Source organism: Triturus cristatus, chromosome 3_2, assembly GCF_964204655.1.
Source record: "Triturus cristatus chromosome 3_2, aTriCri1.1, whole genome shotgun sequence".
Taxonomy (NCBI): Eukaryota; Metazoa; Chordata; class Amphibia; order Caudata; family Salamandridae; genus Triturus; species Triturus cristatus.
The window spans coordinates 218,020,495-218,041,200 of record NC_140584.1 but is presented as its reverse complement, the minus strand read 5'-3'; the positions used below and the strand labels follow the sequence as shown (position 1 = coordinate 218,041,200).

Sequence of the window (20,706 nt, the reverse complement as noted above, 5' to 3'; positions counted from 1 at the left end):
CCTTGGCCCGGGCTTTGCCCGGGCGCTGCCCGCGCGCGTCCCGCACTGCGGGAGGCGCACCGGCCTTAAAAAGGCTAACCCGCCTCAGCTGGCGATGTGGGCGTGTCCAACCCAGAGGGTCGCTGGGTATGGTAGTTCGATGCAATACACGCCGTTCCCCTCACGGCTTGCTGACAAAGTGGAGGTGAGTGTAACCAACAGGAACACAGCCGTTCCCCTCACGGCAGGATTCAAACTGCTCCAAGCGCGTCCCGCGCTGCGGGAGGCGCACCGGCCTTAAAAAGGCTAACCCGCCTCAGCTGGCGATGTGGGCGTGTCCAACCCAGAGGGTCGCTAGGTATGGTAGTTCGATGCAATACACGCCGTTCCCCTCACGGCTTGCTGACAAAGTGGAGGTGAGTGTAACCAACAGGAACACAGCCGTTCCCCTCACGGCAGGATTCAAACTGCTCCAAGCGCGTCCCGCGCTGCGGGAGGCGCACCGGCCTTAAAAAGGCTAACCCGCCTCAGCTGGCGATGTGGGCGTGTCCAACCCAGAGGGTCGCTGGGTATGGTAGTTCGATGCAATACACGCCGTTCCCCTCACGGCTTGCTGACAAAGTGGAGGTGAGTGTAACCAACAGGAACACAGCCGTTCCCCTCACGGCAGGATTCAAACTGCTCCAAGCGCGTCCCGCGCTGCGGGAGGCGCACCGGCCTTAAAAAGGCTAACCTGCCTCAGCTGGCGATGTGGGCGTGTCCAACCCAGAGGGTCGCTGGGTATGGTAGTTCGATGCAATACACGCCGTTCCCCTCACGGCTTGCTGACAAAGTGGAGGTGAGTGTAACCAACAGGAACACAGCCGTTCCCCTCACGGCAGGATTCAAACTGCTCCATATACTTGGGGCTTATAAGGCACTCCAGAATCCAGTTAGATATGTACCTAATGTACATGGAAACCATTTTAGAGAGGAAGCAGCTAGGCTGTGGTCCTGATTAGCAGGGCCACAGCCAGACTAAGGTCGAAAAACAGTGAAACACAAGCAAAAAGTGGGGGTACCCATGTGAAGCAGATCCTACTCTCCTACAATTGGCATATTTGGTGTACTGGTAAGCCCCTTGTAAAGTGGTATACCATATACCCAGAGTATTTACTTCAAATGATACTAGTCGGCTGCAGCACTGATTGTGCTACCCTCAGAAGAAGACTTTCAAACCTGTCTCAGGCCTGCCACTGCAGTGCCTGTGTGTGCAGTTTACTGCCACTTTGACTTAGCATTTAAAACTATATGATGGGCGTGGCCAAGATGGCGGAGAGCTTAGACGTACTTTGCCTTCTCTCCCCTGCCCACCGATTTCTAGCACCAGCCTTGACTCTGAAACGCACCGAAAGCGACTGATTTGGCAGCTGTGGTGCCCTAGCACAATCGGCGTCTTACCAGGTGTGACTCCTGGGGCTCCCGTGGCTGTGCTTCATGCCTCCGATTCTGAGCTGGAGCCGTGTGGCAGAGAAGTAGTGTACAGCAGAAGCCGGCGATACCGCGGCTGCGGGGGCTAGAGCCTTCCGTCCCTAGCCGCGAAGTGACATCACTCCGCCGGGGTCGCTGGCCAGACCCAAGGATTGCCCATGATGCCTCAGACCTGTAAGCAACAGCGCCGGCGATCGGCGGCCGAACAAAGGCTGCCATTTTGTGAGGAGCGGTGGCCTTCCTGGCTGAAGCCGGAGCACACACATGCTTGGAGGTTGGCAGTGGGGGGGTGTGCAATCGGGAGGCATTTTGGCCTTCAGCCCGGTGGAGTGACCCCCGGGGCTCCCACGGCTAGTCGCACCAAACGCCCACTCCCCACTGCAGCTTCCTTCCCTGGAGCCTCCTCGAGGACTTCAAGGCCGTGCTGGGCCCCATGGCAGGCTTGATTAGAGCTTGGGGCTCTGGCAGTACACCCAGTCCGGTGTCCACCAAGAGGGATCCTGCCGGATCTGCTCTCCTGGATACCGCTGGGCTGGCCCCCGCTGTTGGGCTTTATGGAGCAGGTAGTGGCTCGGGAGTGACGGCACCACCTTGCCATCTGCAGTCATTGATCCTATAGAAACCAGCGCTGGATAATTGAAGGGGCCCTGCATCTGGCGGGTGCTGCCGCACCCCTGTGAGCGCTTAACCATGTTCCCCCTTCGCGCAACTTCACTCTCAAGCCAGAGGAGGCCGTACATAGAGGCAGACTACTGGACTTGCCCCACCGGCCTCCACTGATTGAAGCTGCATGGTGTCCTGACGCACCTAGGCCTGGAAGGTAGGGACGCCCGGCGCACCATTAGGGGCCCAGCCGATTGCCGGCTGATATTTGGCAGCACTATGTACTGGGTGCGGAGTAGAGCTGGTACGCACACGGTTGGGCCCGGAGACGCGGAGTGGGATTTCTGTATCAGACGATATTGCACCATAATGGCTCACCATACAGCCTGGTTCGTGTTTGCCAGTGCCGGTACAGTTGGGAGAGCTGAGCATGACATCCACCCAGGGCAGAAAGGACAAATCAGCCACAAGAGAAAAATCGCTGAAGGATCTCTTTGCCCGGACACAGAGCGGGGGGTTAGCGGACCTCGGATGACCGGACGCAACAGCACAGATGGCCACTTCTATGGAGGCACCGGTGACGTGGGCCTTTCTGGAGTCCCTGTTCGCTGCCCTACGGGATGACCTCCAGACAGTGAAACGTGACCTCACAGCGAGGATTAAAGACATACACAAGGACGTAGACGACATAGGGGAGAGAGTGGCATCCCTGGAAGACATAAGAGACACCCAGGAAACCGAATTGGACGCCATGCAACAGGAGGTAATCCGAATACATGGCAGCAGGAGAACGTTCAATCTCACTTGGAAGACCTTGAAACCGCTCCAGCCACCACATTAGAATCCGAGGAGTGAAAACCAATGAAGAAGCCGGTGATATCTTCAAATATGTGCATGAGCTCTTCAACCATATCCTGGGCAACCCACTGGACTCTGATCTCAAGCTGGACCGAGCGCACAGGGTGGGCCCACCTAGGGCGGCAACAGCACCTCTGGCAGACATCTTGGTCTGCGTCCAGGACTTCAACACCATGGAAGAAATTCTACGCAAAGCTAGATTGCTTCAATCGGTCACCTTCCGCAACCAATCGCCCATCCTCTACCAAGACCTTGCTGCTATTACGCTCCAGAAACTTAAGATCTTCCGGCCCATCACGGAGGCCCTCCCTATTCCTGGGGACAACCATTCCGCCTCGTTTTCAGGCATGATGGCAAGTTGTACCAACTCCGCTCTTTGTCTGAGGCAAGCAAACTGTTCAGGATCCCTATCCCAGAAGACGCAGACGAGGGGGAGCGCTCAGATCATGGGTCCAGCGATGGTCGTCTGAAATAGAGGCAACAGCGCCGACCACACCGCGCCCAGCGACCAGATCCACTGGTGGTCAAGAAAGAGCAACAGGCCGCACTCGAGGCTTTGCCAGAAGCCCTGGCCAAGGTGTCGACTACGTGACTGAGCCTGGCTAACATGCTTCTGTCCTTCTATTGATGCTTGGGGGGTTGGGGTGGAGAGGACCGCACGACAACCCCATAGACCTTTTCTCTGTTCTTCTTTGGATGACGGACTAATGATAGAACTCAGGACCTTTTTTGGCGCTTGTGCCCTGTTTTTTCTGCTCCACTTTTTGCTGGTCTTTGCTCTAATCCTCTCTTTACTTACTCTTTCCTTCTGTCACTTTTTTCCGGGGGGCCCCCAGTCCATGGGGTACTATTGTTTACTCGTTCTTGCGCTGGCGTTGAGGGTCACCCCTTGCAAGCTTCTCCCGGGTTTTTGCTCTCCCGATAATCACGATTGGTGCCACATCCATCTCTAGGTACTAGATGCCACTATCAGTTAAGATTCTCATTCTTAATGTGAGAGCGCTCCATAACCCCATCAAACGCAGGGCACTTCTTTCCTATCTAGAGAGTACAGGGGCAGATATTTGCCTCCTTCAAGAGACACACCTGCTCCCCAAGGACTGCCACCGGCTTAGGTCCCACACCTTTCTGACACAATTATTTTCTTCTAAACCCACCAAGATCGCAGGGGTGGCTATTTTGGTTTCAAGGGCTTTCCTGGGAAAAATGGTGCAGAAAGGGTTTGAGATTAAGGGCAGACTTCTCACTTACCAATTTACCATAGGTGGTCACACTTTAATTGTGGGGTCTATCTATGCCACCAACAAAGGTCGAGAACGATTCTTACATGAAGTCCTCATGGAGGCTACGGCAACTCAGGAGCATCACATATTGATAGGGGGGATATCAACTTGGTGTTCAACGACCTAGACAGATCAGCACAACGCACAAGTCAGGTTGGCGCCCTCTCACCTACAGGGCTCGCTAGGCTGCATGACCTAGACCTTACAGACTTATGGCGACAACACCACCCTCGATCACAAGAATTTTCATATTATTCTAACACACACAAAACATATGCCAGACTGGACTACTTTTGGGTTCGAAGGCTCTCCGCGTTGTTACTCTCTCGGCCGACATATTGGCAGCGTCTCTGTCCGATAACGCCCTAATGGAGGTCACACTGGCCCTTCCACAGATAGGGCGACCTACTAGACACTGGCGCTTCCGCGACACTTTATTGCACAGACCAGACACAGTCGCCCAGATACAGCGTGCACTAGAGAACTATTTATTACACAATGGCAGTCCAGACACAGCTCTTTCTACTCGATGGGAGGCCCTTAACGTAGTCATCAGAGGTGAAGTCATTGCCATCTCTTCCGCAGACAACGCGGACCATAAAGCGAAAAGGGAAGAGCTGACACAGAAGGTACGTGTGCTAGAGCAGATGCACCAGTGTACCGGGCCCCCCGGATATGGCGACAGCTGACGGCAGCTTGGGCACAGCTGGTTGCTATTGACCGTGATAAGGCGGAATACGCTGCGATGCGGCTGCGGCACTCCTTTTATACTGGCGAGGATAAATGTGGGCGAATACTCGTGCACAAGCTCTGGGAGGTTCGACAGCGAGAGGGAGTCCAGGAGATTAGGAACCGAGCAGGAGTGATGTGTTCGGGCGACACGGCTATTGCAGAGATCTTCCACAACTTTTATGCCCAACTTTACAACGAACAGCCTTTGGAGAGTATGGACATAGATGCGTACTTAGCCCAAGCTCGTCTTCCCACCCTGACACCAGACCAAGCAGCTCACATGGAGAGAGAGATAAGGCCGGAGGAAGTCATAGCAGCTATTGCTCATTTGAAGCTAGGCAAATCGCCTGGCCCCGATGGCTACACCGCGGCTTTTTATAAGCAGTTTTGCTCAATGCTCACTCCTCTGCTCACCCGGCTCTTCAACTCCTTCGCAGCACCTGGGGCGGTCCCCTTCTCCATGTTGGAAGCAGCGATAGCCGTCATCCCTAAGCCAGGGAAGGACAAGATGGATTGTGGGTCATACCGGCCCGTTGCGCTTCTGAACATGGATCTGAAGCTCTACACTGGCATACTAGCCCCTCGACTGCACCCTATATGCCTGTGCTTGTTGACCCCGATCAGGCTGGATTCATTCCGCAGAAGCAAACGAGTGATAACACTAAGCGTGTCACGCACCTCATTGTTCTGTTGCGAGAGTTGGTTGGGAAAGTGTCTGTGGAGGTCGTTAAACTTTTCCTGTGGACCCTCTCTCTCCCGTTTTTTTGCAATCTCCATCCTCCCCTTCGCCTCCAAAGTCACAGAGAAGAGCGTCAGCATCCAACTGACGAACTTCATGGAATCCAATGACATCCTTGACACATCCCAATCCGACTTCCGCAGTAACCACAGCACAGAGACCGCCCTCCTAGCTGCCATGGATGACATCTGCACACTCCTCGACCAAGGCCATACTGCAGCCCTCATTCTACTAAACCTCTCAGCAGCCTTTGACACTGTCTCCCACTGCACACTAGCCACCAGACTCCACAACACAGGTATACAGGGAACTGCCCTAGACTGTATCTGCTCCTTCCTAGCCGGCCAAACTCAAAGAATCAGACTCCCGCCCTTCCTCTCCAAACCCACAGAGATCAGATGAGGATTACCCCAAAGATGCTCCCTGAGCCCCACACTCTTTAATATCTACATGGCCCCCCTTGCAACCATCGTCAGAAAATACGGACTCAGCATAGTATCCTACACCGACAACACCCAACACATCCTCTCCCTCATCAAGGAACTCAACATCACCAGGCACAACTTCCAGGAAGGAATGAAGGACGTCACAACCTGGAATGTGCAGCAGCTGCCTGAAGCTCTGCTCAGAAAAAATAGAAGTCCCCATCCTCTGATCCACCCCTTCTGTGTGGGAGAACACCTGGTGGCCCCACACCCTCGGCAGCCCCCCCACTCCCGCGGACCATGCTTGCAACCTTGGCATCATACTGAACTCCCCCTCACCATGAACAGACAGATCAACGCTGTATCTTCACATGCTTCAACACCCTCTGCATACTCCACAAGACCTTCAAATGGTTCCCCCAGATTCCAGGAAAACCGTCACTCACGCACTCATAACCAGCAGGCTGGACTACTGGAACGCCCTCTATGCCAGAATCAACAAATCTCTACTTCACAAACTCCAAACCGTCTAGAACGCCGCAGCCAGACTTCTCGGCATCCCATGACAAGACCACATCACCCGGCACCTACAATACCTCCCCTGGCTCCCCGTCGATAAAAGAGTGACCTTCAAGCTGCTCACACACACCTACAAAGACCTCCACAACACCAGACCCCAATACCTCAATGGAGATGAGAAACCTCCACTCCACTGACCAGGCCTTGGCCGAAATCCCCCACATCCACATCCACAGACCCAGAACAGGAGCCAGATCCTTCTCCTACATCGAGGCCCACACCAGGAACAAATGCCCCCTCAGCATCAGATGAAGCCCCACATTGCAAGCATTCAGGAAGAGCCTCAAGACATGGCTTTTCGAATGACCGGAGTTGCCTGAATAACCCCTCCTCCAGTGCCTTGAGACCCTCACCGGGGAGTAGTGAGACCTATAAATCCCTGATTGATTGAATTAACTCAGCGCCAAGAAACATCAGGGCACTAGACAATTCTGACCTCATCCTGCAGTTTACTATTAAACACATAAAGTATTAAAGGAAATGCCACTCCAACGGAAAGAACTTCAACCAGTCTGAAGTACTCATCAATAAGAAACAGGGTTGTTTAGATGGTGAGGTTTATGATTGTGCCTGAGGAAGATCCCAAGTGGTACGATCCACTACATCGTGAACAATGCAACTCTGGCGCCACCTCCTCTTCAACTGGTACATGCCCTGCTTTCCTGGATCAGTGTGCAGAGAAGCACAAGTGCAGGCACATTTGTTAGCCCATATTAGGACACTGTCAACCTCACTTAGTGATCCTTGCTGAGTGCAACCTAACCATAGCAGTGGACAAAAGGTACTGTGCAAAGTGCAAAAATACTGAGGGGTGGGAGAAAGTCATTCAGCAAGAGAGGGAGCATGAGCCAACATTGGCATAGGCCAGATGGGTCTTCTCCATGAACACTTGTCAATCCAGAATCACAGGAGAAACCTATAGAGAATTGCAAAAAGGAATAAAAACCTTTTTTTTTTCTATTTCGAGACAATCTGGAAACAGCAAACACATAAATATATAAAATAAAATGTATTTTAGAGCTGTGTGAATTGTTTCGGAATTATTATTACAGCATACAGAGGGAAAATTGATATGCAACATAAAAATCCTTCTACAAAATGTGGCAACAACATGAGTAAGCCTTGGAAAACTACATTTCATTCCGTAATTTCAATATAAAGTGCTATTGGAGTGTCCTTGACAGGGGTGTACCTTAGCCAGAGAGATTTGGGGCTGTAAATCTCAAATATCCCAACTGTAAAAAGCAGAGAGCAGCAGGGTGGAAAGATGAGATGTCCAAGGTTCAGGGAGGACACTTTCTATGATGAACAGGGTCAGAAGAGATTTGCATTGTGTGGGCCTCTGTTTATAGTAGCACACTGGGTGAAACATGATGGGTTGAAATGCTATCCCAAGCTATTGCAAGTGGTTAGACTTTGTCAGCATACATCTTATCACCTCTTGGTGTCTGGTTGCTAGTGTATGTGAGGAAACATGAGGCTGGTACTGCTTTCTAAGCCTACTACTGCCATTATTTGTTAATTCCAGAATGTAGCACATGTGCACCCCTTCAATGAACACTTCTATGACCACAGACATCACAAACACGACCCAGGGCCCCCAGACCCAACCACAAGCCAAGAATGCATTTGCGGAGTGTCACTCCCAAAAACCCCTTCCAGAAGCTTGACCCACGCCCGTCCCAACTGGCCTGGTAGTTCTCACAGGGAAATCATGACTATCTTCATGTTCAACACAATAGCCAGGACTCCTTGCCCAGGGATAACATGTTTTAAATGTATTTTCACTGCACACACTCTTCATGTCTGTTGCGAGAAGTCTTTATGGCAGAGCTGTCAAAACTGTGTGTGTAGACAAGGCTCCATATCTCCAGTTGTCACTTTTTATAACTCATTTTATCAAATGACTAGCTGCTCCATGTACTAACCATTCGCTGCAAATAGAGGTGGATGCAACAGCAAATTAGGTCGAGGCTCTTGATTGGCTATACGATCCAAGCCATGAAAACATTTGTAATGTATATCGTGTAAAAAACACTGTATTTTTCCTTAGCACATCAGACCTAGAAACTTTAATGAGTTTGAACCTAGAAACAGTAATTTCTTTCTCCTCAACGACAATGCCATTAGTGGCCTAAGAGGCAAGCCAGCACACATGTAAACCCTAAACAAGGCAGAGATTGTTATTAAAGATGGAACACGATTACAGTCTAAAAAATCAAACATTAAAGGAGCTTGTAAAGTGCATATCCTGAAATCAAGTATTTAAATGTACACTTATGTGGGAAAATAAAGAAAAAATAAGCTCTGTGAAATAAAATGTTTGCTGAGGATCACACACTTTGGAAAAGCAGGGAAGGAGGTACTAATTCTCGGTTATCTGGTTTCCACATTTTGAAATTGAGCCAGCAGATGGCTATCTCTCTCTCACCTGTTTTACACGGGGGTAAAAGGCTCAAATTACCTAATGACCCCTGAAAAACGTACCATCACAGAGGAATTTTTGAGTTGTGTTATGTAAATAATTGGCGTATGTTGGTTGTCGTAATTTGCTGGTTAATTTGAACTGAACAAATGAGTATGTAAACATGATCAGTAGCTTATTTACGTTCAAATATCCACTGTTGGTACAGCAGATAATGAAAAACACACATTCGTAACCACTCTCTACTGTTGGATAATCCACAAATCATGGATAGTAGAATTTACGAATGACACACTCTATATTTACAAGATTTGCACTGATTCAAAATAGGAAAGAAAAGTCACAAACAGGGATAGCCTTGAAAAGTCTGAAATTAACTAGTTATTTTAAATCCAGTATGTAAATCTGCATGTTAAATAAATATATATCGGTTTTATAAACGAACGTAGATACAACTATACGAATTTGTAGCTAATACCTAGCATGTGTTTACCCAAATGTACAGCAAAGAAAATAGTCACATGTGTTAAATAAACATTGGGAGACTTACCTAACTCCTTACTCCACTATGATAATTTCCTTTGAGGCTGCAGCAAGCAATGCTCGCAGAAAAAGATTACAATTCTGGAGATGTTATTCAGAAATGATAAAGCGTTTTCACTTAGGTAATATCGATCTCGAGGACTCGATTTGAAGTCTCAGGGTGAGAGCTGCTTATATCTGGAACTTGGAAAACACTAGACGAACCTGCCAAGTCAAACTTTCAACAGCTCCACCCACACCGAACGGCATTTCGGGACAGAAGGTGTGGTTTTGTCTCCAGCAGAAATGAGTTACCAGACAGTAGTCGATTATTAAACATTAATTTTCCCAATTCCACAGTGAATGTTTGGCACGGAGTTCTGTTTTGTGCTGCCAACTAACAGCTGTAATTCTAGCTAAACCGTTGAAATCCAATTTTTTTTCATGTGCAGTTATGTAGCTGTGCGTTATATCTACCCGTTGAGAGAGGTAGCGAAGATTCTTTGCATGTTCGGATAGGCCTGGGAGGAATTCACATTAGGAAGGCAGGGTTGGTTATGTGGTTCACTACCCTATGCTCGTGCATTGGCTGGAACGGCCTTGAGAATGAAAATGTCACAAGTGACCCTTTTACCCAGGGCTGGACTGATTGTAGCGGGTACCAGGGGTTTCCTGGGTGGGGACTGGTTTTCAGCCCCTGGTGGGGGGCCGTTTTTGTTACAGGAGGACAGCAATTTCGGCCCCCGGTAACAAAATCGGCCGAAACCGGCTCTAGCAAACATCTCGCCACACCTCCCTCCCAGGGGGCCGGCTGAGCAGTTTTCCAGGGCCGGTTTCTGTTCCCAGACCGGCCCTGCTTTTGCCCACTGGATGCTGACAAGTTAACTAGTGGCTGTCTTAAAACCAGGCAACCCTTGTGTGGGGGGGCTATATCCTGCCCTGACCAGGGTATGAGTCTCAGTCTGCTGGATGGCACCACGGGCCTGCGGGGACCGGGCCTCCAACAGGGAATTGAGGGATTTGTCCAGCTTGCAAAGGCCCCAGGCTCCTTCCTTGTCCGATGCCACCCTGGCCCAGGTAGGGGAGGTGGCCCTGCCTGGTGCCTGCAGCCCTGGCTTCTCAGGGGAAAGCCATGGTTTTGCCTGCTTCTCATGAAGGAAGGGGATTACATGAGCTGTTCAACCTGCAGGAGCCCCAGACTTCTCCCCAGTCCGATGCCACCCTGTTGTGTGTAGGGAAGGTGACCCTGCCTGTGACCCTAGTTTCTAGTTGAAAGTCATGGCTTCACCTGCCTCTTACAGGGGGTGGGTGTTCCAGGAGCTGTCTAGCCAACAGGAGTCCAGACTCCTCCCTTGCCTAATGCCACCCTGACCTGGGTAGGTAAGGTGGCCATGCTTAGTGCCCTTCAAACCCAGGCAAAAGCCTGTTATGATGGAATTGTGGGAGCTGTCCAACCTACAGACTCCTTCCTGGCCCAATGCCATCTTGGCCCAGGTAGGGAAGGTGAAAGTGCACAGTGTCTGGAGCCTTGACTTCCCAGGCAATAGCCATGGCTTCACCAGCCTCTCCTGGGGTGTAGGATTTTGGGAACTGTTCAGCCACAGGAGCCCCAGAATCCTGCCTGATCCAACGCCACCCTGGCCTGGGTATGGATATGGCCCTGCCTTGTGCCTGGAGCCTTGGCTTCAGAGGAAAAAGCCAGGGCTTTGCCTCTCTCCCACAAGCAGATTACAGGATCTGTCCAAGCTGTAGGAAACCCAGACTCCCGCCTCATGCAGAGGTAGTGTGTGTAGGGTTCAAAGGGAACAATATGGCTTAGAACACTGGTATGCAATCATTTCCTGGAAAGCCCTATTCCTCCATCACATTACAATCAACATAACTCAGTCATATCAATACAGTTTAACCTTTAAACCATAATATCTTCACATGACATATGTGTTTGGGGGCTTACCTTTCCCATACCTTTATTTCATATAACCAAACCTTTGAACCCTTCTCAGAGCCTTGTGCTCTATTATTTGCTCCTTTCTGCTTAGGTAATGTGTGGCAAAACTGGAATTATCAAATGCTGTCAATGCGTACCAGAATGGGATACTATGTTTCCTGCCGCTAGACACCAATGTTGGAAAATGACGCATTAGTTGTGAGGCCTGCACAAATAATGGGTCTACATTTGTCCTTCACTGGGAACCCAACACTCGATTGTAGCGCATTGCAGAGCAGTCTCAGGCTTGCTCAGGGGAGATAGTGTAGGCTAGTAATCGCCATTTACAGGTACTCAGAAATAACACTCAATAATTGATTGTCCAGTCTGTACTTTTCTTTATAAAAAGGAAGAGTACATTTATTACACGCACACTACTCAATACTATGCATCAATTTACAAGCTGTTGGAAATACTCTTAACATTGCGTAAAATTCTCACCCCTCCTGCATACCACCATTCAGATGTATGAACATCATCTTGCCCCCAAATGCAGTGGGTTGACCAAACCCTGGAGCGGGGCCATTCCCACTGGCACCACCCCAGCGACAGCCCATCCCATAATTTCATCAAGCATTTCTATTAGGACCACCTGCCATAGTGATACATAACACTGACTGAGCATCTCATACTGAACATAAAATATACACACTTTAATCACAGTGTCTGACAGTCTGGTTGTTCAACTAACGCAGTAGCAAGAATACGTGTCTAGGCCTCACATAGAATGACAGGTACTTAACATATCTGATAGCAGGTATAATGGAAGACAATCAAAGCCCCTAAAAGGCTTCACATTTATAATGCAATGATTGTGCAATTACAACCTGGCAGGAAAGGCTAGCAACATATATCCAAATTACTTATCATTTCAAAAATTGTATGTGACTTCCAGTCCCCAAAAGGAACAACATTAAGTAAAACCACCAACAGTGCAATTACACATTTCCACCCCTAAGGGGTGTCTCCATGAAGACAATCCATGTTCAGCCTTTCACACATCAGTGTAGACCTAGCCATCAGCTTGAGGGGTTCTTTCCTTCAAGTTCCCCAGAGACTTTGGGTGGGAACTTTCCACGTTCGTGCTAGGGGAGACTGTGTTGTTCCTGCAGCTCCCCCTGCACCTTTGCACATAAATGGCAGTGACCCCATCTTCCTGGGGTCACCACATGCCACAACCAAGCCAGGTTGCTCTGCATGCCTTCCTAGGCCCTGCAAAGCATTATGGGTTGCTTTACCCCTGCTTGTGCATATTTGAGTAGCGGCTCTCTCGTTGCTCCGGAAAGAGCCGTGCTTCCATCTTGGTGGCTTCATGCCACTTTTTCACTTCCTCGAAGGTTCCAGTCCCACCCAGGCACCCCGCATCCAGGTGAGGTGGAGAGAAGCATGGGGAGCCCACTCCCAGCTGCTCTCTGCTCTTGCCAGCTCCCCGACTGGCCAGCACCCTCGTATGCTGCCGCGGGAGCCGGCTCTTCATTTTTGTCTGCCCTTTCCTGCGGGCAGACATGGATGCTGTGGCCGGTTGGGTGGGGCCTCAGGGAAGTGCTTTGACACTCCCCCTCCTTGCTCTTACCGCGGGGTATGCCAACCTAGCCCCGTATCAGCCTGGACCTTCACACTGGGTCCTGTCTCTGCTCCTCAACCTGGAAGGTCATGAGGGTCATTGCCAGTCTGCAGCCACCATGCCCAAGGTGAGGATTGTCACGCCAGGCCATCAGCAAAAGAAGCCCTGGGTTGGTGTGTTCTACCTTCCTGGTGAAAGAGCCTGGAATTAAGGAGGGTTAAACCCCAGCCAACACCTTGTCTCCCCTAGAGCCTATCTGGAAAGCCATTTTTCTTTCATTATCGTGGGGGTTTACAGAATCTGGGGGGAGACAAAAGTCGGAGTTGGCTGTTCCGGCAGACCCTTTTGGCCACTGGTCGGACAGCAACTGACTGGTCATCTGGGCAGTCTGTCATTGGCTAGTCATTTGGTCTCTCTGCCTGGTGACCAGGTGGCTTGGCCTAACCTGATGACCAGAATGTTGGCAGGAGATGACAACGATGATAGCACTCAAGAGTACCCTTCCTTGAGCCACTGACTGGCTTCTTATATCCAAGCGGCTTCGATGGTGTCTGTTCTGGCCATCTGTTCACCATGCTGACCTCCAAAGTGTTTGCCCCCATTCCTGCACCTGGTGATGCAGGACAGGAGAAGGAGCCCCCATGCAGCACTTCACATGTTGGAGGCAGCCTTCCACAGGGTGTCACCCCATCCCTCGTGGCACAGGCATCCACGCAGTAAGATAAAAGCTATGAACAGAGGATGACTTTCAAAAAAATCACAACAAGGTATCCGCCTCGCTACTTACGAAACCCTGACCCAGAATCAGGTAGTCTACAAATGATTTAGCACGAGGTGCCCCATGGACATGCAGTGCACTAAGAGTGATGGAGGCTTCCCCCTTCCGTCCACATTCCAGTTCACAAGCGAGCGGCTCTACTCACCGGCACAGAGGCCAGCTATCCCATGCCAACTAAGGCTCCACGGTAATGCGTAATCGTTACGGTTTTGGGGTGTCAAACCTGTCATCATTAGATCAGCAAATATGGGAGACAAAAGGTAAAATGGTTGGGGGAAAACCCCAACCATTTTGCCTGTTGCCTCACATGTTGGCCTTAGAACACTGAGCACTTTTCCACAGCTAACCAGTGCTAAAGTGCACGTGCTTCTACCTAAACATGATGACATTGGTCTATATGATTGGTGTGAGAAGGTGGCCTGATATATGCTGTCCACTCGTTCTAGTGGGCACCTTGTATCAGTCCAAACAACACCTTATGGTGAAAGGTTAAAGACAAACTTATATGAAAGCTATCCTAGTGGTAGCTATGGAGAGCAGCCTTCAGGCTAAGTCTTGAAGAAGGAATGTAAAACAGCTTGTTTTACAAGTCTATAATCTCTTGAATGATTAAATGAAAGGACAACCACACCAGGTACTATACCATATACCAAAAAAGTGGTATAAGAACCACGACTGGAACAGGCACTAGGCCTATTGCCTCTAGAATCACTGGGACCCCAAGGAACCACCCAAGGTAGTGACACAGGGGACCCACGGGAGCTGTATGCAGTGTGAAAACACAACTGCGGGTTCCTATTATCTTCTAAGGGCAATGTCGCGGTTTGAAATTTAAAGATTAGGGACACTTCTAATCGAGTGTGAACCAAACCCTTTTGGACTTAAGAAATTCTAGGGCTAGAACCCACGAGAGCACCGGAGTACTCGAGTTACCTCACCCAGGGAAGCCGGGTGCATAGGTGTCTGTTGGTGTCGGGTCACGTCGTCGATTTCAATGGAAGCCTGCAAAGAACTGCCGCTGCCGGGAAGAGGAGAAGTGTCCAAAGAGATCGAAGCCTGGATCTAGGATGTAAGGAACCTGAATGCAGAGGGGACAGAGTCTGGGTCACTAGCCAGTGACCGAGGGGAGAATGGACCAATGCCCACAGATGTCGGGTGCTTCAGGTGAGTTGATCGGTGTCTTAACTCTTCAGCCACGAGGTCCAGGAGGCGTCGATGAAGTAGACGAGCCGGATTCGAGCTGTCCAACAATATCTGTGGGGTGCTGCAGTGTCGGCGACCGGAATGGACCCAAAAAGCCTTGGCAACGGCAAGTCACTGGAATTCAGAGAAAGGACTGCGGTGCAGACCAGCAAGGTCTGAGGGACTCACCCAGCAAGGGTAAGTCAGGGCACATCTGGAGCAATCAGGTAAGCCAAATCAGAAAAGCAGTCGCCTTCGTGGGGACCTGCTAGCCAATGGGCTAGTGATCGCGAAGGAGCCTCGAGTGGTCGCACTTGGAGCTGGCCCATGGGTAACTCATAGAGTGGAGGCCAACAATCTTCTGTGCAAGAGGTGCTCAAGGCTGGGGCTACTTGGAGCCCAAAGCACAACTTCGAGGAGGACCAGTAAGATTGTGTTGCTGAAAAAGTTCACGGTGTCCAGGGGTCACGGTTCCACATCACCCACGAAAGCCACAGGTCTCAGCTTTACTGTGGACTCAGGGTAGCCTCAGGGAAGTCTGAAAATCTCCCTCTGGTGATGCAGAGACTTTGGCGTCCGGCGGGAGCTTCAGCGATGCAGACCGGTCAGTTGCTACTTTGGTGCCTGCCAAGCAGGGGAGTAACTCCTTGACCCCAAGGGAGATTTCTTCAGTCTTATAGTTGAAGTAGAACATAGAAGGTCAAGCCCAAGCAGAAGAGGAGTTGCCTTCGTGGGTACCTACTAGCCAACGGGCTAGCGATCATGAAGGAGCCTCAAGCGGTCGCACTGCAACCTGGCCCACGGGTCACTCATGGAGTGGAGGCCAGAGATCTTTGGTGCAGTCTGTGCTCAAGGCGGGGGCTACTCGGAGCCCAAAGCAGAACTTCAAGGATAAACAGGAAGTTGATATACCAGCAATAGTATGCGGTGCCCAGGGTTCACAGTTCCATGTCACGCACGATAGCCATGGGCCTCAGCTTTGCTGTGGACTCAGGGTAGCCTCGGGAAAGTCAGGAAATCCACCTCTGATGATGCAGAAACTTCGGCGTCCAGCTGGAGCTTTGGAATTGCAGACCAGACAGTTGCTTCTTTGGTGCCTGCCAAGCAGGGGAGTCACTCCTTGACCCCAAGGGAGATTTCTTCCATCTTCTAGTCGAAATAGAAAGTCGAAGGTCCAGGATATATGTTGCAGAGTTTCGTCCAGGGTAATCTAAAGTCGCAAGGACTGGGTTCCCATACTTATACTAAGTTTGGGGGTTGGACATACTTTAGGGACCCACCTATGGGAGGGTTTGGAAAGAGGGGTGGTTACACCCATTTCCTTTGTCCAGTTGCACACCAGAGCAGGGGCAGGTAGACCCTGCAACTGGTTTGAACTGGGCTATGCACAGGGACAGCAAACTTGCCCCCAGTGCAGGACTTCAAAGCACCAGAGAGTGCTCCCGCCAAGCCCCAATACATATCTGCCTGTCTGGGGAGGTGGTCATACCTCCCTTCGACAGGAAACCTATTGTCCATGCATCCCCTGCAGAAGTTTCGGTCAGCAGCAGGAGGCCAGACCCGTGTCTGTGGCAGAGGCATCCATTTTGTGATGCCAGGGCTCAGGAAAGTCCTACCTGGTTTAGCCAGTGTGAACATGTCTATCCCTCTAGAAGGGTGGAATGCTAACCCCGCCACCAGAACTGGTGGGGAGGGGGTAGTATTCCAAAGCGTTTGACACCAAACACGACATGTTTTGAAGCAGCCATTCCAAAGTTAGCATTTACCGCAAGGTTATAGTGCACTTAAGAGTATATGGTATGGCTGTATCACAGAACATCCATAAGGAAGTATTTACAAAAGCTGCAGAGGGGCTCAGCTCATGCTTGGGCACCCTCTCACATAAAACCAAGCACTCTGCCTTCAGGATTGTCAAGGCCTGCCATAGAAGTGGCTTATAGGTTTATATGTGTCTGTATATATGTGTGGATATAGGTAGCCTATACCACAGTAAGGGGTGTAAGCACCCCCTTACCCAGGCTGCAGTAGCAGACCTGTGGTGCCATTTTGGAGTGCTTCCCAGTGGTGGCATAGTATATGCTGCAGCCCCTGGTAGGCATCTGTGGTACCTATGCCCTAGGTACATAGTATACCATATACTAGGGGCTTATAAGGCACTCCAAAATGCAATTAGATATGTACCTAATGTACATGGAAACCATTTTAGAGAGGAACCAGCTCGGCTGCGGTCCTGATTAGCAGGGCCACAGCCAGACTAAGGTCGAAAAACAGTGAAACCCCAGCAAAAAGTGGGGGTACCCATGTGAAGCAGACCCTACTCTCCTACATTCACTGCCAGCTCATGTCTATGACACTCATACTGCAGCATATGTCACTAGGCCACACCTCATCTGTCAATGACAAGGGTCAGGTGTTTAAACACATGAAAAACCACATGTTTTACAAATGCAGAACAGCTGCACTCAACACTGAGGCCACTTAGAAGCCATTGCATCACACTATATACATCACAGAGCTTCGCACTGGCTTAGGATTGGGATTCATGCAGTCAGTCACACCCAAGGTCACACTTCACATAATACTCACCCCCATCTTGCTGCTGATGGGCCCACAAGCGTCCATTGACCTCTGGCTATGTTACTTCCAAGATGTGGGCAATTAGTGCTGTCATGCTCCTGCGTGCCAACCTGCCACTCCGAGGGAGCACCCCCAGCCATGTTTTTGCTCAGCCAGCAGATGTCATCCCACCTCTTTTGACAGTATGTATGCCATCGGTTAGATACACCCAGAGCCCGCACCCTACGTGCAATGGCCCTCCATATCACCTTACGCTGATGTACCTTAAGCTGCAGGCATGGGAGACAAGAAGAGGAAGTTTCAGTGACAATGTGTTGTGTACCACTGTGTGTCAGTTCAGGAGCATGCAATAACATAACACACTAATACATAAATGTTGAGCAGAGGTCATACAGCATGATACAGAGTACCCTTGGATCAAATAATCTCATAGAAATGTAGACATGTATGATGATGGACACACTACATGGCCATCTCATACATATGCAGAGTGCCAGCACAGCAAACAATGTGATAATGGCCCTCATCTGTTATGCAGTATCGGAGTGAGCATTACATACAATACATTGGAAATGATGTGTCATGGCAGACTCACTGTGTCCAACACTACACACCCCTCAATGTCCTTCACCAGTGCATGGCTACATGTGTCATGTTGGTCACATTTAGGGTCACGATCTTACATTCTGACACTCTTCTCACAAGGTGTAGTCTTGTCCTGTGCAATCCTCAGGCATAAGATAGCGCATTGATAAAGAGGGTGGTGGACAACACACATGTTTCACTCAGTCCATTTAGTGATGGCTCCTTGTAACATTGGGCAGTTTATGTGCAGGCCGGAGGGCCTCACACTGAGGTTAAATGTGGTTCATCAGAGTTATCACATGCATGTACAATATGAGAGGGTAAACTGTGCCTACACATGCAAGACTGAACACATCATGGAATCAATAGAAGGATGACATCGCCAACTCAGATTTATTTGATGTGTCATAGGTGAATTACCACCAAGAGTGTTACACCCAGGCATTGGACTCTTGTGCATAATGCACACATCACTATAGGGGCCATTTGAAAACTGTACACACATCATTCAGTACCCTCTGGACAAAATACATTTGTAATGACACGAATGAGCATGTGAAGACTTAATGGACTATGACATCACATAGCCCAAAACAATGTTTGTTCTGACTTCGAGTGTCTCAAACCAGCAGTGTAATTTTATGGCTGCAAAACCAACGCATGTCACTCCCATCGATGCAGACATGGATCTGTGGAAATAAGGCTACACACCCCATTGACATGAAGTCAGCATGCTAGGCAGTGTACACCCCCTCGAGTGTCTCAAACCAGCAGTGTAATTGTATGGCTGCAAAACCACCGCATGTCACTCCCATAGATGCAGACATGGATCTGCGGAAATAAGGCTGCACACCCCATTGACATGAAGTCAGCATGCTAGGCAGTGTACACCCCCCTCGTGCACTGGCCACAAATCCAAAGCGCGCTGTATAGCCTCTTTTGCTGATTCAAATGCAATATGCTGTTGCTCTCCCCATTCAAATGCATTTTTCTTTCTCGTGACTTTGTACAAAGGGGCCAAAATCTGTCTCTATTGATGGATGTGCTGTGTCTAAAAACAAAACAATCCAATGAACCTCTGGGCTTCCTTCCTATTTCGTGGCACAGCAAATTCTTTGATGTTTTGTTTCACCTGCGGCACCACCTCTCTGTGTCCCTGATGCCATTGAATACCCTAAAATTTCACATTTTGTGAGGGTCCTTGTACCTTTGCGGGATTTATCTCCCATCCTTTACTCTGCAAATGCTCCACAATCCTGTCCAACTGAATCTGTGCTTGCTCTTATGTCTCTCCCTGTATCATTACATCATCAATGTAATGGCCAAGCTGTACTCCAGCCAGGAATAACTGGTACCTCATCTAAATGCTCTGCCACCAGCTGGTGACAGATAGTAGGACTGTGTAAGTACCCCTAGGAAGGCTTCTAAATGTTAGTTGTCTGCCATTCCATGAGTATGAGAATTGCTCTTGGCATTCAAGGGCTATAGGTATAGAAAAGAAAGCATTGTCAATATCAATAGTCGCATACCAAGTCCCAGGATGCTTCTGTATTTTCTCAATTACAGTAACAGTATCTGGGACAGCGGCAGTCAAAGAAGGTGTGTGCTTGTTCAATTCGCGATAATCAACTGTCATGCGTCAAGTATTGTCACTTTTGAGCACAGGCCACAAGGGGTTATTCCAGGCGGTAGTGATTGGAGTCACCACCCCTGCCTCTATCAAGTCCTGTATGGTTGCACTGATCTCCTCATGCCCTCCCGGAATTCTATACTGTTTCAAATGAATTACCTTAGTAGCCTGGGGCACCTTCACTGGAGGAATCTTCAAGTGACTCACTCTTACAGGGCCAACTGAAATGTACCTTTTTTATCCAAATTCATAGTACCCATCCTCCAAATACAGAGTCATTCCCTTCAAGATATCAATTCCAATAATGTATTCAGAGAGGGACACAATCAATACAGTGTACTCTCTTTTTTCTATTCTCCCTATTTTCATTTGAACCTTTGTCTGCACCGCTGGTGTCTCTTTTCTGCCTAAACATGTGATTGTGAAATACTATCCTTTAAACTTGTCCATATATCAAAGTGGTCTCTACTCCAGTATCTACTAGGGCTCGGGTCCTCTGAACATTACGATGTTTCCAATGACTTTCTATGTCAACATAAGGTCTATTGTCTTTGTGAGCCCATCTCTGTATTGGAGCTTGACCTATTTCCTAATCTGCATTAAATCTCTCAACCTTTGCCCAGATCAAATCCGGGTACAACCTGTCATACTCTCGGGGGAACTCCTCCCCCCTCCAGTTCTCACTGAGCCATTCACTCTCTGAATCTCTCCCTTCCTTCATACTCAAATAGGCAGCTCTCTCACCCTCCTTTTCCTCCTCATCCACCTCTGGCTTTCTCTGACTCACT

The 20,706-nt window shown here is 49.6% G+C and overlaps 1 protein-coding gene across 1 annotated transcript in view; it reads right to left on the bottom strand.

Annotated features, from left to right (window-relative positions):
- The window catches only part of LOC146857046 (histamine N-methyltransferase-like), a 383,299-nt gene extending 373,458 nt beyond the window's left edge, over window positions 1-9,841 (bottom strand). The window contains exon 1 of the mRNA XM_085647543.1: window positions 9,644-9,841. The gene's annotated coding sequence lies outside the window, so the exon portion shown is untranslated. The remainder of the gene's footprint in view (window positions 1-9,643) is intronic.
- Window positions 9,842-20,706: the final 10,865 nt, after the last annotated feature.